At 40.5% G+C, this 16,873-nt stretch overlaps 1 non-coding gene across 1 annotated transcript; it reads left to right on the forward strand.

Moving 5' to 3' along the window:
- The first annotated feature begins 5,174 nt into the window (after positions 1–5,174).
- On the forward strand, positions 5,175–5,304 carry LOC116073454. The gene has a single exon (XR_004111810.1). It is a non-coding gene; the product is annotated as a small nucleolar RNA SNORA17 (small nucleolar RNA).
- The last annotated feature ends 11,569 nt before the right edge of the window (positions 5,305–16,873 follow it).

Genomic DNA, 16,873 nt, shown 5'->3' on the forward strand with positions numbered 1-16,873 from the left:
AAAAAAAAAAAAAAAAAAAGACACAGAAGTCTCAGCTCCTCCAGCACTATGTCTGCCTATATGCTGTCATACTTCCTGCTATCATGATAATGGATTGAATATTTGAAACTGTAAGTCAGCCCAAATTAAAAGTTTGTATTTTAAGAATTGTCTTGGTTGTGTTGTCTCTTCACAGCAATGAAACCCTAACTAAGAGCTGGACTGCCTCTTAAATATTTTTGTTTAAACTCATAGGCTAGTGCTGTCCTCAGTCATAAAAGAAGTAAAGGCAGACATTCGTGGCTGATCAAGATGCCAAGTGCTAGTGATTGTTGGGTACTCAGTACTAAATGAGACATGCCTAACCCCGAGCCAAAGACCAGAGAACATTATAGAAAACAAGATAGAAAGAATGAAAGAGTTAAGCCACAGGGAAGAAGATCATGAAGCACTGTGTATGAGTAAGATATGGCCATAACATTCGTGAACTCACAGCAACTGTGATTGCCTACAGAGAGTGAACACAAGACTGAACCAGGAAACATTCAGTCATAGATTGGGGAGGGGCTCATGGGGTCTGCTCCACCAAGAGAAGCTAGCCACTGTCTAGGGTGGCTGCAAGAGAGGAAGTCATTGTCTTCAGGGGTGTAGGCACTGGCAAGTTACTAATCCTCCAGGTGATATTATCACATCCATGCTTACACTATTGTGGCTGGTTAACATCTGCATGTTACAAAGAGAAACTAGAAATAAAGCAAAAAAAAAAAAAAAAAAAAAAAAAAAAAACATGAAAATAGAATGTGAAAGAAGGAGGTTGTTGGGAAATCTCTTGCTGTAGCAAGGCCAGCCACAGATCCAGGAACGTGGCAGAGGAGTGAAACAGACACTATGGAGCTGGGAAAGGTGGAGGTGTGGAAGATCCTGTGGACCACAGAGACCATGTAGCAGGAAAAGCAGATTGAAGTCTGTTGAGAGCCTAGATAGTTCCTCATGCTGCCATCTCTGAGATGAAGGAGCATTGGCCTGGTACATAAAAGCCACAGTTGCTTTGGTAACCCAGCACTCACCCATACCAGCTACATAGGGCTCTGATGGGGTACCAAATTTAATTGCCAAATTTTATGGCCTGCACAATGATACAGAACATTTCTTATATGATTTTTGGAAATGAAACATCTCCAAGGGCAGGGCACAGGGAAGTGTAGACATTCTCAATTGAAGGAAAACTAATATAATATAGCTTTACAAACTTAAATTTGCTATTGGTAATGAAACATATTGTGACCTCAGCACCTGAGAGACTGAGAAAGAAGAATACCTGTAAATCAGAGGTCAGTCTTGGGTAACAGCAAGTTGGAATTAAACCTTGGCCAAATAGGAAGGACTTGTCCCAAACACATGCATGAATGAGAGATGAGGGGAGTGGAAGGAGGCAGTATGCCTCATCTGTGAGGTATTACATAGCTTTAATTTTTAAGGTTCTGTGGTGTTCACAGAAAGATAGACACAGGAAAAAAAGGAACAGAATAGAAAAGCTTCAAATGGATTGAAACAAAACAGAGCATCTAATAATTGTTTTTAAGGTATATCTTATCCATTATCATTATGTACTTGTGGGCATGTTAGGGCCATACGTGGACATCAGAGGACAATGTTTGGGTTTCTTCTTCCACTGTGACTTCTAGAAATTTAAATAGATCCTCATAGTGGCAGGAATGTTGATTCATTTTATTATGACTATAAAAGATAATGCCATGCATGATATAACCAGTATATGTGTTGTAGCAATACATTCACTTTTAAATTTTTTTCAACATTAAGTAATATTTTAAAAAATCCCTACATTAAATGACACAATAGGAGCCAAAGTTAAGTGACATGTTTATAGAAGTTGAGCATGACTTATTAATGGATAGGAAAAATGTGTTATAACTAGTGTTTGAATTTTAAAACCACAAAGGAATAACTAAGCACGGTAGTGTTTAGTCCTAAAGTACAACTCAAAGAAAAATTATGTAAAAGTAAGATATACTTTTAAAATTAAGATATACTTTTAACATTCACACAATACCAGTCAAGTCAAGAACTATCCCAATGCCAAGGTGACAACGAACCCTTTTAATTGCAGTCCTAGCTTTAAAACCTAGAGTTAACTATTAGTTTGACAAATCTGATGTTTGACTAAATTGAATAAATAGAAAGATAGCCTTTGCTATAAAGTATCCTAGAGCAATTGTACATCCATCCATTCCTGTAAATGGGTGGGAAGTAGGAAGCAGGTATTCCTAGACCTCACACTTTATAAACAGAAAACCTTGAAGTGGGTAACAAATATTAATGAGAAATAAACAACTGTAAAACCTCTAGAAAACAATCTCAAAATCTATTGTGTTTATAAATATATAAAATGATCTTTTAGTTGACACCAAAAGACGGTGTATTATACAGAGATCTATAGGAAGATATAATCAGTGAGATAGATGATTGATAAATAGATAGATGATAGATGACAGAAAGAAGATAGATTGATAGATGATGCATAGATATTAGGTAGGTAGGTAGATAGATACATAGATAGATAGATAGATAGGGTAGGTAGATGAGATAGATAAATAGATAGATAGATAGATAGATAGATAGATAGATAGATAGATAGATAGATAGATAGATAGATAGACAGATAAGATAGATAGATAGATAGATAGATAGATAGATAGATAGATAGATAGATAGATAGATAGATAGACAGACAGACAGATAAGAATTTAGTAAGTCTGCTAAGAACGTTGTAGTTACTCTGTTTTTGAGAAGAGGAGTCCTAGTAGGTGGAATAGTCCCATAATGGCCAGCACTTACTGAGGGAGACCTACAACTGACATTGCACAGTTTCCAAAGTTGGTCACCTCGTCACTCCCATCTGTTGCTGGTAGCCCAAAGGATTACTGGAGATCTGTTGATTTCTGGTTCTCAGCAAGAGCTTTGAAACTCTGGTTTCATATCAGCAAATGAATTAGCAGCCATAGCAACAGCACAAATTGACTCAACAGCAAGAGGGAAGGCCAAGAGGCACCAGCTGAGATGATCCTCCTTCTGTCCTACCCTTTATTGTGAAGGTGCCATCCACAATCATAGCAATTATGAGTCTTCTGACATCAGTCAACACTATTAAGATTCTTCTTCAGGTGAGACCCCTACTCAGGCAACTTGAGATTAAAGCCAAGACAATAGACAAATTATGAAAGGAAGATTTAAGAAGTAGGACCTTATCAAAATTTTGAATTTCTGCTTGATGGAAGATTCTCTAAGAATATATCAAGGCAAGATTCACCATAGGAGAGATAATCATAAAATATATCCAACAAAGAAGTAATTAGACTATATTAAGTACTTTCAAAAGTCAACAGGTTTTTTTTTTTTAATCTAATTAGAAAATGGAAGAAAGACACAAAAAGTTCCTATCACAGAGATAGGAGAACCATGTTCAGTATTAGCCATTAGGGAAACAGATACTAAAGCTCGAATGAAGCACCACTGCTTGCCTATCAAGATGGCTGAAAAAATAATAATGCCACAACCAGGCAAGGATGCAAGGAAACACATGACTCACATTGCTTCTGGCCGTGTAAGTGGTCCAGGAGAATCAGGCGTATCCACACTAAGGCAAAACCATACAAACTACTATGATAAGACTCAGCAATTGCACTGCAGGCAGGCCATCTGTCCCTGAGAAACTAAAAGTTCACGCAACAACCTGCACATGAGTATTTGCAGCAGCTTTTTACATAATATCCTGAAACTAGTAACAGTGTCAACATCCTTCCCTGAGTGAACAGGGAACCAAACAGTGGTAGCTACCTTGTGTGGACTGTTACTCAATTAAAGAAATAGAACATCATTCTGAAACCTGGATAAAGTGGCAGAGATGAAACATTCCAACCCCAGAGTTTTAAGCTCCAAGACTCAGTTTATAAAATCTTTCTGGAAGGCTGGGGCTATAGAAATATAGAGCAGATTGACTAATGATCCAGGAGGTAGGGAAGAGTGAGGCTTTGAGAAGACAGCATCAGCCCAATCACAGTGATGACGTTAGCTAGGCTTTTGAAGGTGTGGCTGGCCATGGAAGAAACTAAGCTGACTTTGCTATTTCTCACAATGGCATATCAATCTATAATTATCGCAAAATTAAACATTAAAAATTTAAAACTTCATAGGACGTTGGAAGGAAAATAACCATTACTGGCAATGGTAACTACAAGAGCAATCACTATTGCCTCAGCCCAGAGTGACCTGCCTTGTACTGCTTTTTGTTAAGATTTTCCCTCAGACACTGTCATCCTGTTCTCCCATTTCTCCTTGATCCTCAGTTATATATGGCCTGAAGACACATTTTCTATCTCTTCCTCCCACCAATACTTTATTTTCCCTTTTCCTAGTCAAGTTTTTTCTTCTTGGCATTGGTTGTGTTTCACAGTTGTGATTTTATTTCCTGGTGTTTATGTGTCATAAACAGAATGCCTGCTAGAGGAGGTAGGAAGTCCCGTCCAGTGTTCTGTCATTGTAGCATCCCATTGCTTCTGCTGATGTCAAACTTGAAATGGGTGCTCAGAAAATATGATTTGCAGTTGAATTGCAAAATAAACTATTTGCACTGTAGGGTAAAGCTGCAAAGGTGTGTTAAGGATGTTCATTAGTGAAAAGTAAGGTCAAGTTCAGGCAGGCAACATTTTCAAACTATTTGAACAACTCCTGTAAGTCAGCACAGAAGTCAACCAACCACCTTTCTAAACTGGCAAAGGATTTACATAAATATTTCTACAAAGATCTGAGGTAGTCAATAAAAAAAACCGAGGTGGATCAATTTTTCAATTGTGAGGGAAACATAAATAAGTCATAATCGATGAATTCCTGCCTCATTAGGATGGCTACTATCAAAAAAAACAGAAGAAAACATTTTTTAAAAAGTTAGCCAGGGCAGGGCGGTGGTGGCGCATGCCTTTAATCCCAGCACTTGGGAGGCAGAGGCACGCGGATTTCTGAGTTCGAGGACAGCCTAGTCTACAGAGTGAGTTCCAGGACAGCCAGGCTATACAGAGAAATCCTGTCTTAAAAAACAAACAAACAAACAAAAAAGTTAGCCAGGATTTGGAGATCTCAGAATCCTCACACACTGTTGGTATGAGTTAAATGGTACAACCACTGCCCCTAGAGGTGTTGTAGGTATGGCTGCTATGTCACATGTGTGTCAGTAGATGGCAGAGGTGAAAGGCTACAACTATGTTCAGTGTTCTGACCTGTGAACATCTGAATGATTAGTAGCCTAAAATTCACTGAAAAAAAGTGAGTCTGAAATAACCACCAGTCCTGCCCTGAGTAGATAGCCTGAGAAGACCAATAGACAAAGCACCATGTGGCTCAGACAGAGAGCTATCTTAAAATGACAACCAGTTCAGCACTGCACAAGCCTGGGGTTGGTGGGCCACAGGGGGCAGACCATGCCCTAGATGACCCGGTCATAGCATTCCTGAGACCACCCCTGAGATGACTCCAGACACTAACACTATGCCAGGTGCAACTAAGAGAAGCAAGTTAGGTGATGGGGAAATGAAAAAGAAAGAGAAGCAGAAGGATGCAGGCACAATAAAGAAATGCAGAGCCAGAGACTCTAGAGTAGGTTGGAATAGCCTGATGTGAGTAGCCAGTGGTGACACCTGGAACCATGGTAGTGTCCTAGCCTATGCTGCCATTGGTGGCCATGTCTGAATCTGTGACCTTACAGTAGCAGGGGTCTGTTACCACCAAAGGCCAGGTGGATATCCACAGTCTGGGCTGCCATCCAGGGATTATGTCGATGTCTGTGGTCCTTGCAGAACTGGCCCTACCCCTCACGTGGGCATTCTGGGAAAGGTTGACATGGGGGCATGAGAGGAGAGCTGAACTTGCCCTTAGCCAGCTGCAGTATTCCAGCGAGTAGGCCCAAGGGTACAGGATGGTCACTCATCTCCCACACAATGGCATGAATGAGGGAAAGATACTCTCCCTGCTTTCCCCTTCCCACCAAGAGCAGGCAGGAGAGTTGGCCTCAAGGTCATCAGAGCAAGAGAGCTGTCCCTGACCCTCACCTGCTGCAGCACTCAGGAATGCAGGCCCTGTACCTCACTGGCAGAACAGTAGAACTGACTCTGGATGTGGGACTTGAAGGTTACCAGACACCAAAGGTGTGAGTATGGGAATGCCAGTCCTATCTCTTATCTGCTGGACAGCTATGTAGATGAGGGAGAGATGCCTTCCTTCCCTTGCCTCGTTCCACAACATTTATGGCAGGTGAGAGACGACCGCAGGAGTCATGAGAGAACTATGTCCCTCACCAGCTGCAACACTCAGGAGAGTAGACCCTGTACTCCCCTGGTTGTGGGGAATGCTGGTGAGAGAGCCCAGAGGGCATGAGAGTGGGAGACCCTGCTGGATGATCAGCTCAAATACCTCGTAGGCCAGATCTAGGGCTTTGAATTGGCCCACCCCAACATCTGCCCCAAAAAATGAACTGCTAGAGTGCATGAAGGGATTCTTCATGTGGATTCAAACTTACAGGGTCTCCATGACAAAAGGCAACGACAGGATCTCCAAGAGTAGTCCTAGTGACATGCCAGTATTGATAGAGTAGCAGAAGCCGGAGGCCTCATATGACTCGTTGCAGTGAACATGAGCAAACAAAGATGTACGGAAAAGGGTATACTATGAGAAATGCTGTGACACACTACAGTTTCCACAATGAGATTTCTTTTCCCCTTTGTTGAGGTGGGAGGTTGCAAGGAGTTGAGAGTGGATTTGATGGGAGGGAGAGATGAATGGGATTGGGATGCATGATGTGAAATTCACAAAGAACAAATAAAAAGTCATAAAAAGGACACAAACACTATGAAAAAAATAAACAAAAACTTGTATTTCCTTTTTAAAATAAATTTTTTGGATATTTTATTTATTTACATTTCAAATGTTATCCCCTTTCCCTGTTCCTCCTCTGGAAACCCTATAGGATAGCCTATGCTCCTCCCCCTGCTTCTATGAGGGTGCTCCCCCACCCACTCCCGCCTACTCTCCCTATTATTCCCCCACACTGGGGCATGAACCTTCACAGGACCAAGGGTCTCTCCTCCCATTGATTCCCAACAAGGACATCCTCTGATATATATGCAGCTGGAGCGATGGGTCCCTCCATGTGAACGCTTTGCTTGCTGGTCTAGTCCTTGGAAGTTCTGGGGTTCAAGTTTGTTGATACTGTTGTTCTTCCTATGGGGTGGCAAACCCTTTTAGTTGCTTCAGTCTTTTCTCTTAACTCCTCCATTGGGGTCCCCATGTTTAGTGCAATAGTTGGCAGTGAACATCCATCTCTGTATTTATTAGACTCTGGCAGACTCTGAGGAGACAGCTATATCAGGCTCCTGTCAGCAAGCACTTCTTGACATCTACAATAGTATCTGGGTTTGGTATCTGTAAATGGGATGGATCTCCAGGTAAGGCAGTCTCTGGATGGCCTTTCCTTTTGTCTCTGCTCCACACTTTGTCTCCATAATTCCTCCTCTGAGTATTTTGTTCCTGCTTCTAAGAAGTATTGAGGCATCCACATTTTGGTCTTTCTTCTTCATGAGCTTCACGTGGTCTGTGAATTGTATCTTGGGTATTCCGAGCTATTGGGCTCATATCCACTTATCAGTGAGTGCATACAATGTGTGTTCTTATGTGACTAGGTTACCACACTCAGGATGATATTTTCTAATCCATTTGCCTAAGAATTTCATGAAGTCATTGTTCTGTATCCATTCCTCTGTTGAAGGACATCTGGGTTCTTTGCAGCTTCTGGATATGATAATTAAGGCTACAGAGTAGAGCATGTTTCCTTCTTATATGTTGGAGCATCTTTTGGGTATATACCCAGGAGTGGTATAGCTGGGTCCTCATGTAGTATTATGTCCAATATTCTGAGGAACCACCAGAATGATTTCCAAAGTGGTTGTGCCAGCTTGAAATCCCATCAGCAATGAAAGAGTGTTTCTCTTTCTCTACATCCTCAACAGCATTGCCTTTCACCTGAGTTTTTAATCTTAGTCATTCTGACTGGTATGAGGTCGAATCTCAGGATTGTTTTGATTTGCATTTCCCTGATGACTAAGGATGTTGAACATTTCTTTAGGTGCTTCTCAGCCATTCAATATTCCTCATTTGAGAATTCCTTGCTTAGCTCTGTACCCCATTTTTAATAGGTCATTTGATATTCTGGAGTCTAACTTCTTGAGTTCTTTGTATATATTGGATATAAATCCTCTATCGGATGTAAGATTGGTAAAGATCTTTTCCCAATCTGTTGGTTGCCTTTTTTGTCCTGTTGACAGTGTCCTTTCCCTTACAGAAGCTTTGTAATATTATGAGGTCCCATTCATCAATTCTTGATCTTAGAGCATAAGCCATTGGTGTTCTGTTCAGCAAATTTTCCCCTGTGCTCATGTGTTTGAGGCTCTTCCCTATATTCTCTTCTATTAGTTTCAGTGTATCTGGTTTTGTGTGTAGGTCCTTGATACACTTAGGCTTGAGCTTTGTAGAAGGAGATAAGAATGGATCCATTTGCATTCTTCTACATGCTGACTTCTAGTTGAACCAGCACCATTTGTTGAAATACTGTCTTTTTTCCACTGGATGGTTTTAGCTCCTTTGTCAAAGATCAAGTAACCATATGTGTGTGGGTTCATGTCTGGGTCTTTAATTGTGCTCCATTGAACTACCTACTTGTCTCTGTACCAAGACCATGCAGTTTTTATCACTATAGCTTGAGGTCAGGGATGGTGATTCCACCAGAAGTTCTTTGATTATTGAGAATAGTTTTAGCTATCCTGAGTTTTTTGTTATTCCAGATTAATTTGCCAATTGCTCTTTCAAACTCTATGAAGAATTGAGTAGGGATTTTGATGGGGATTGCATTGAATCCATAGATTGCTTTTGACAAGGTCCTGCCAATCCATGAGATCTTTCCATCTTCTGAGATCTTCTTCGATTTCCTTCTTCAGAGACTTGAAGTTCTTGTCATACAGTTCTTTCACTTCCTTGGTTAGAGTCACACCAAGGTATTTTATATAATTTGTGACTATTGTGAAGGGTGTTGTTTCCCTAATTTATTTCTCAGCCTGTTTATCCTTTGAATAGAGAAAGGCCACTGATTTGTTTGAGTTAATTTTATATCCAGCCACTTTGCTGAAGTTGTTTATCAGGTTTAAGAGTTCTCTGGTGGAATTTTTGGGGTCACTTAAGTATACTATCACATCATCTGCAAATAGTAATATTTTGACTTCTTTATTTCCAAGTTGTATCCCTTTGACCTCCGTTTGTTGTCTAAATTATCTGTCTAGGACTTCGAGTACTATATTGAATAGGTAGGGAGAGAGAGGGCAGGCAGACATTTCAGTAGGATTGTTTCAAGTTTCTGTTCATTTAGTTTGAATGTTGGCTACTGATTTGTTGTATATTGTCTCCCTTTATGATTACTTTATTGTTTCTATTTTTAGATCCTGAATGGCTTTGTTCAATTCCTTCACCTGTTTGGTTTGTTTTCCTGCAATTCTTTAAGGGAATTTTGTTTCCTATGTAAGGGCTTCTACCTGTTTGTCTGTGTTCTCTTATATTTCTTCAAGGGAGTTATTTATCCTTCTTAAAGTCCACTATCAGCAACATGAGATGTGATTTTAAATCAGAGTCTTGCTTTTCCGCTGTGTTGGGGTATCCAGGATTTTCAGTGGTGGGAGATCTGTGTTCTGATGATGCCAATTAACCTTGGTTTGTGTTGCTTATGTTCTTGCACTTGTCCCTCACCATCTGGTTATCTCTGGTGTTAGTTGATCTTGCTGATTATGGCTGGAGTCTTTTCCTCCTGTGAGCCTGTGAGCCTGTGAACCTGTGAGCCTGTGAGCCTGTGATTTTAGGTGTATAAACACTCCTGGGAGACCAGCTCTTTCCAGTGGGGTTTGGGTATGGAGAGCTGTGCCACCAGTTAACTCCAGGGCACAGATGGTGACCAGAAGGATCCTGACTCCAGTGTTCTCTTGACAGGTCCCTCTTTGGCCAGTTACTGGAGCAAAAGTATTGGAATCACCTGTGAACTTAGGAGGGACAGCACTCCTGGAGATGAGCTCTCTCTCGGCAGGATTTGGGCAGGATTTGGGCAGGATTTGGGCAGGATTTGGGCAGGATTTGGGTATAAAGAACTTTGCCAGATTGTTCACTTCTGAGCCCAGATGAAGACCAGAAGAATCCTGTCCAAAACTGGCATTTCCTAAAAATATAATTTAAAATAACACCATTTCACATTCCAGCAATTTTACTTATACTTTCTTGCACAGAACCCTAACTGAAAGCAGGTACGTAAGCAGTATTTGCACTCTCAGGCTCATAGAAGAATCATATAATTGGTAAAAGGAAAAAGCAGCTCAACTATTTATGGATGGATAAATGGCTAAAGAAAATGTCAGCACATATTTGTGCAAGGTTCAGGTTAGTATTCAGCTCTAAAATGAAAAGATGCATATACAGAACAGCATAAATGGGCCTTAAGAACATTGTACTAGCTGAAAAAAACAAAACAAAACAAAAAAAACAGTTCCAGAAAGTCAATACTGTATGATCTCACTTGTGAGAGATGTCTACAGCAGACACAGCCATGAAAATTGAAAGTGGAATGACAGTTTCAGGAACTGTGGAAGAGGAACAGTGTCAACCAAATATGGAATTCCTGTTTACAAAATGAAAAGGCCTCTGGAGATGGCTGGTTGATATAAATGCAACAATATGAAGGTCTTTAATGCACTGAGCCATACACTTTAAAATGGCTAAATTTTAAATGAATAAGTTGTGTATATTATAGCGTAATTTTGTGTATGTATATGTTTATTATTTGTGTACATATGTGTGTGAGTGTGTATATACATGTGGAGAACAGGGGATAACTTTAGATGTTGGTACTCACTTTCTGCCTTCTTTGAGACAGGATCACTTACTATGGGCTGCTATGTACACCAGAATAGCTAGTTTACAAGAATCTAACCATAGGAGTCCTGCGATGACAGACGCATGTTCCCACATGAGATTTTGTGGTGTTCTGGGGATCCAGGTCCACATTTGTGGAGCAAGTGATTTACTGAACTACCTCTTCAGTTTTTCAAGTTCAAACAACATAAAAAAAAAAAGCCCAAATGTTGATGTTTGGTCTTTTGCTATGTATTATAATACTAAATAGTGGTCCCCAAGATATGTTTGCTCCCCAGTAAGGAGATCCTCAGGTACACCAAGTGATGCTATGTAAAATTGCCCCCAAGTTATCCCTGATTGGTCAATAAGGATTCCTACAACCTGTAGCTGTGCAGAAGAGAGGAAGGCAGGGCATCCTTTCTCAGGATTGGGGTCTGCAAGGAGAATGGGGAGAGAGAGGAGAAGGGAGAAGATGCCATGGACTAGGTGGATAATGAGACTATGGCCATGAGGATCAGCCTGTTGGAGTAAGAGTGGCCCAGGCAGAACATGGCAAGTGATGTATCTCAGGGTTATTGACAGGGAAATAGACAAAATATAGAGTTGATATCTGCTCAGCTCTACTACTTTAAGACTAATTATAAATATAAAGGTTTTGTGTATTTTATTTGGGAATTACATAATCTAAGGTGGGAAAGAAACTCCTAATTAATGTTCATCACTATAGTCAAAACAAACTAAACAAACAAAATACTTGTACTGTATTAACATCATACATATATATGTAAATTATGATTATATATATACATATATGTATATATATATATATGTATATAAAACATTGGCAAATACTAGGCTGCAGAATGAGTTTAAAACTCTTCTCAGAACAAGCTTGTGTTTTTTGAAAACAAATTATAGCTAGTTATATGAGTACCAGCTTCATCCCTTGATAAGCTCAAACAAGTGGACAGAGAGCAGCGGGAATTGTCCACGTCAGTGATTATGTAACGTGCTGCACCATTGGAGTGAGACTTGTCTGACTACAGAAGATGCTGTCCCTGCAGGAAATACTGCACACTTCTGACTTCCTTCTGTGGGACAAAAAGAAATGAGCTGACTTAATCTTGGCATTAGATTAAGTTCTGGGAAAGAATCAATACACATTATTCAAATGCCTCGAGCCCAACTTTGTAGTTTATTTAAAAGGATTTATGAGAAAAAAAATGAAGAATTCAATAAATTAAATTATCCCCTCAAATTCCCACTGGATAGAAGAGGAATCTTTACTAAGAGAATTGAAAACTTATTTAGTAGAGAAGTAAGTTCTTGATTCTCAGGGGTGTTCCCACCTTGTGGAGAAAGAACAATGTTCAAAGACAGAACCAGGGTATTCACGGAAGAAGACTCAGGACTTGGGAACAAAAGTGCTGTTTGCTGGGAAAGAAGGATCAAAAACCTTTAATTTAAAAATTCACTAGTAAAGTTTTTAATAAAATTGATTTATATGTAGATTATACTCATAAGACTCCCTCCCTCAAGATTTAAAACACTGTCTTTATCCTAGAGAGTCTCCTTACATTATTAAGCCACAGTTCACTCCAGAGATTTTCACTATTTTAACAGATTAGTTTTGTGGTTTTGTTGTTGTTGTTGTTGTGTTTGTGAGCTATTGGAAAATACATGGAATCATACTGCATGATGATTTTTTAATGAATCTGAATTTTTTATTCAACCTAATCGCTTTTCAGTTTGCTCATGCTGATGTGGACATTTGTAATTCGTTCCTTTTTACTGCTTACTACCTTTCCCAAGATAACAAAACAGCTAATAAGCATATCAGTAATCATCAAAGAATACAAATAAAAACCATGCTGATGTGGAATGGCTGAAGCTCTAAGGGATGGCAATGGCAGGTGCTGATTGAGAAGCAAATTTTGGGGTTAGAAGCACCTCTCCACAAAACAATCTGGTAGCTTCTGAGATCTCTAGACACAATAGCCCCACAACCCCATTCCGCTCAAATGTCACTGTGGAAAAAATGTTCATATCAGCTGTGGGTATAGAGGTCCCAAACCTGAAACAACCCAAATTCTATAGTCAGGAGCATGGATATAAAAAAGAAAAGAGAAGTGTGCACTCCAGCTTTCTAACCAGTGTCTGTCACACTGCTTTCCAAAGTGTCTAGTTTCATAGGCCCTGCGTAGAAGACAAAGTGGTTAATTTATGGTCCCATATGAGGAGACAGAGGTTAAGAGTTTGAGTCACACAGTCAGAAAGCTCCATATTTGAAACCCAGGTCTTATTATCTGTGTGTTCTTCGACAAACCTGGGTCTCTAACTGTATAAGAGATTTGTGTGGCACAAACCACAAGCACTATGAAACCTGGAGGGGAGTGGTGATAAGTGTGGAGGGTAACATGCAGCATTTAAGATGCTTTGCAATAATGTCATCCATCATTGTCATTATTAATGTCCCATGTCTAGTAAGAGCAGGAAGAAAGTCACAAGTAATTATAAAGCAGGTCATCCAAGATACTAAATAGAAATAAGATGTGCTTCGGGGATATGTAGGAGGAGGCTAGCATAAGTTAGAAAATTTTGGTCAGATTTTTTCATTAGATTTATAGGGCTATTATCATGAGCAAATCATCAGGAATAGGCAACATAATGCAATAAAAAAACCATCAAGTCTGAAACTCCAGAGCCTCAGGTTTGATTTTAGTCTCATCCACTGAGGAGGAAATAGAATTTTAAGTTAGAAATGTAATCCTTCTAAGTTAGAATGCCATTGTTCACAAATGATGACAGATCTTCTTTCAGAGGGTCATAGTGGATAACAAAGAAGAGCTTCACAAACTGTTAGCACAAGAGCATTATCTAAAGCCTGGAGCTATGACAATCATCCTAACTAAGTGGGAGGCTTTGTCTACTGCATCTCTTGGGATGAAGCTGGTGTGTATCTTTTCAGAGAGCATAGTGACCCTTAACAATGATTCTTAAGTAGTTAGTGGTCATTTCAAGAATCTAGGAGTCCTTGTAGCCAGAAAATGAGCACACATGAAAAGTGCAAAATTCTAGTTTTAAGTGGCCTCAAACTACACATGGAGCTGCTGCTTCTGGATCCCTGAATGAAGATCCCTGAATGAACTTAGCACCACGTGAACAAAGAGGGTTAGCCAACCCCCAACAGGCAGGCCTTGGACGCTCCAATAGCATGTTTTTTTGTTTGTTTGTTGGTTGGTTTTTGCTCAATAGCATGAAGGAAAATAACCCAATTATGAGAGAAAACTTAGTTTTACAAAGAAACACACTCTTCTCTGTGATGGCACTCCCCTAGCTTATGAAACCCCAACCCCTAGTAATCTCCATGCCTATCCAGCCTGCAGCCAACATACAAGATTCCACAGCTGTCACTCTCATACAAGTGCTCCTGTGTTCTTGTTAGGTAAACCCACAGAGCCACAGATGTCACACACATACACCCACCCACACACACACACACACACATACACACACACACACACACACACACACACACACACACACATACACACACACACACACACACACACACACACACACACACACACACACACACATATAAACAGGCTGCCTACACAGTCTCTGTCCCTAATTTGACATCCACTAAATACACTCAACATACCATCTTCACATTGTCTCAAGGTCCAATTGACTGGGTGAGTTTTTAAAAAAATATTTTACCCAGATGGCTTAAGACTGACTGGTATAAACAGTCTAAATGTTCCAAAATATTATGAAACTCTAGGGTGAGAAAAAAGGTCCAGGAGCACCTGCCTTTAGAGACGTGCATTTTTCAGAGAATCCCAGCTACATTTCAGACCCAATAAGCCTAACACATGTATTGACTCGGATTCCTGTCATTTTACTTCCATCACATCTCCTGTATTCTCCTATTTGATTCCCTAGTTAATCTCTCCCTCTCACTCCATTCACCATCCTTGTCTATGCCCTGGCAACCACCCCTGCAGTTACTTCTGCAAGACTTCTTTGCCACTCATTTTTTAATGGGCTTAGGTAACTTGAGGCACAGATTGAGATCAGAATTTCATCCTAGTCCTTCCCTGCTTCCCTGCTATTACAGCAGTAGCTGCTTTCTTCCAACAGCTGACTGTCAAGTGATCTCTGCTCGAAGAACTCAACTCTTCCGGTGCTCCACAATACTGGTCCCCATCAGAACAGACAGTGGCAGTAGCTTTTTCCTGTGCCTCACCTGTGTCCCATTTCCCATCTCTTCCTACTGAGCATCTCTAATGAACATCTCTGGTACCATCTTAGTCAGAGCCTACATCTTGCTAGGATTCTAATGATAAAGTCATTTCCAACATCACCCTCCCAGGAATTAATATTCATTGATTAGCCTTCCCATATCAGACCATATTAAGTGCTTCTTTGACATGAACCCATCCAGCTTGAACAGTAACTCCATTAGAAAAAAAAAAATGTGTTGTTTTACAGATGAGAAATCAGACTTCACAGTTTTAACTATGTTATCTCAGAAAATAGAAGGAGCAAGTGGCCAAATGGGGATGAAAATCCAGCTGCTGCCACTTCCACACCTATTGAGATCAATACTAGCAGCTCTTGATGCTAGACATCAGAATGGTCTGAATTGCTAAAAATTCAGATCCCAAAATGTTATCCAAGGTGACTTGTGAAAGAAACCAACTCTATGCATGTTTCCTTTTTAGATTTTGGAACCATGGTCCCACTATGCAGTCCAAGCTAGCCAAAACAAACCAACCAACTAAACAAACAAAAGAACCCAAAACAAAAAGCTAAGTCCTCCTGCATATGCAATTACTGTACTAGGACTATAGGCACCACCATGCCTGGCCTAACTCTAAGGCTGTAATTTGAGCAATGATATTGGCTCAGTGTCTATCCAGGCTCTGTAGAGGATGGGCTGGCAGTGAAACAGGCCAGTGTGGGCAATTGTAATTAGTAGAGCTAAACAAATTCTCCCTCTCATTTCCAGATTTGTGTGAAAGCCATTACCGATATTAGGAAAAAGCTAAAAGGACAAGAGGGAAATGGAACCCATGCAAAGAAGCAGGAACAGGGCTTCAGTCAATTAAGTACTTCCCATGTAGATAAGAAGACCTGGGTTGGGCCCACCACTACCAGTGTTACAAAGCTGGGCACTGAAGAATGAGCCGATAATCCCAGAGCTTTGGTCAGGTACCTTTTGAGTCCCAGGCTCAGTGAGAGACCCTGCCTCAAAAAGTAAAGTGTGAAATAGAGAGCAATCAAGAGGGACACTCAAAGCTGACTTCTAACATCCACATGTGGATGCACACATATTCATTCACACACACACACAAATCAACTTTTTTTTTTTTTTGAGACAGGGTTTCTCTGTATAGCCCTGGCTGTCCTAGAACTCACTCTGTAGACCAGGCTGGCCTCGAACTCAGAAATTCGCCTGCCTCTGCCTCCCAAGTGCTGGGATTAAAGGCGTGTGCCATCACCACCCAGCACAAATCAATTTTTTAAAAGAAGAAGGCAGCTAGTCAGTAGTGGTGCATGCCTTTAATCTCAGCACTAGGGAAGAAAGGCAGGCAGATCTCTGAGTACAAGGTCAGCCTGGTCTGCAGAGCAAGCTTCAGGATAGCCAGGGCTACACAGAGAAACCCTGTCTCTAAATAAATAAATAAATAAATAATAAAATAAATAAATAAAAAGAAGCAGGCAGCAGGATGACACGGTCACACTGACTGTCACTAGTGACCAGAGACAGCAGTGACAGGCCAGTGTGCATCCTGAATGATGACTCTTGCACCTTCTCTTCCTGTTTCCTCTCATCACTTCAACAATGACTTCAGCAATTACTAGACCCGTTGTCTCT

This window comes from Mastomys coucha, unplaced genomic scaffold (assembly GCF_008632895.1).
Source record: "Mastomys coucha isolate ucsf_1 unplaced genomic scaffold, UCSF_Mcou_1 pScaffold10, whole genome shotgun sequence".
Lineage (NCBI taxonomy): Eukaryota > Metazoa > Chordata > Mammalia > Rodentia > Muridae > Mastomys > Mastomys coucha.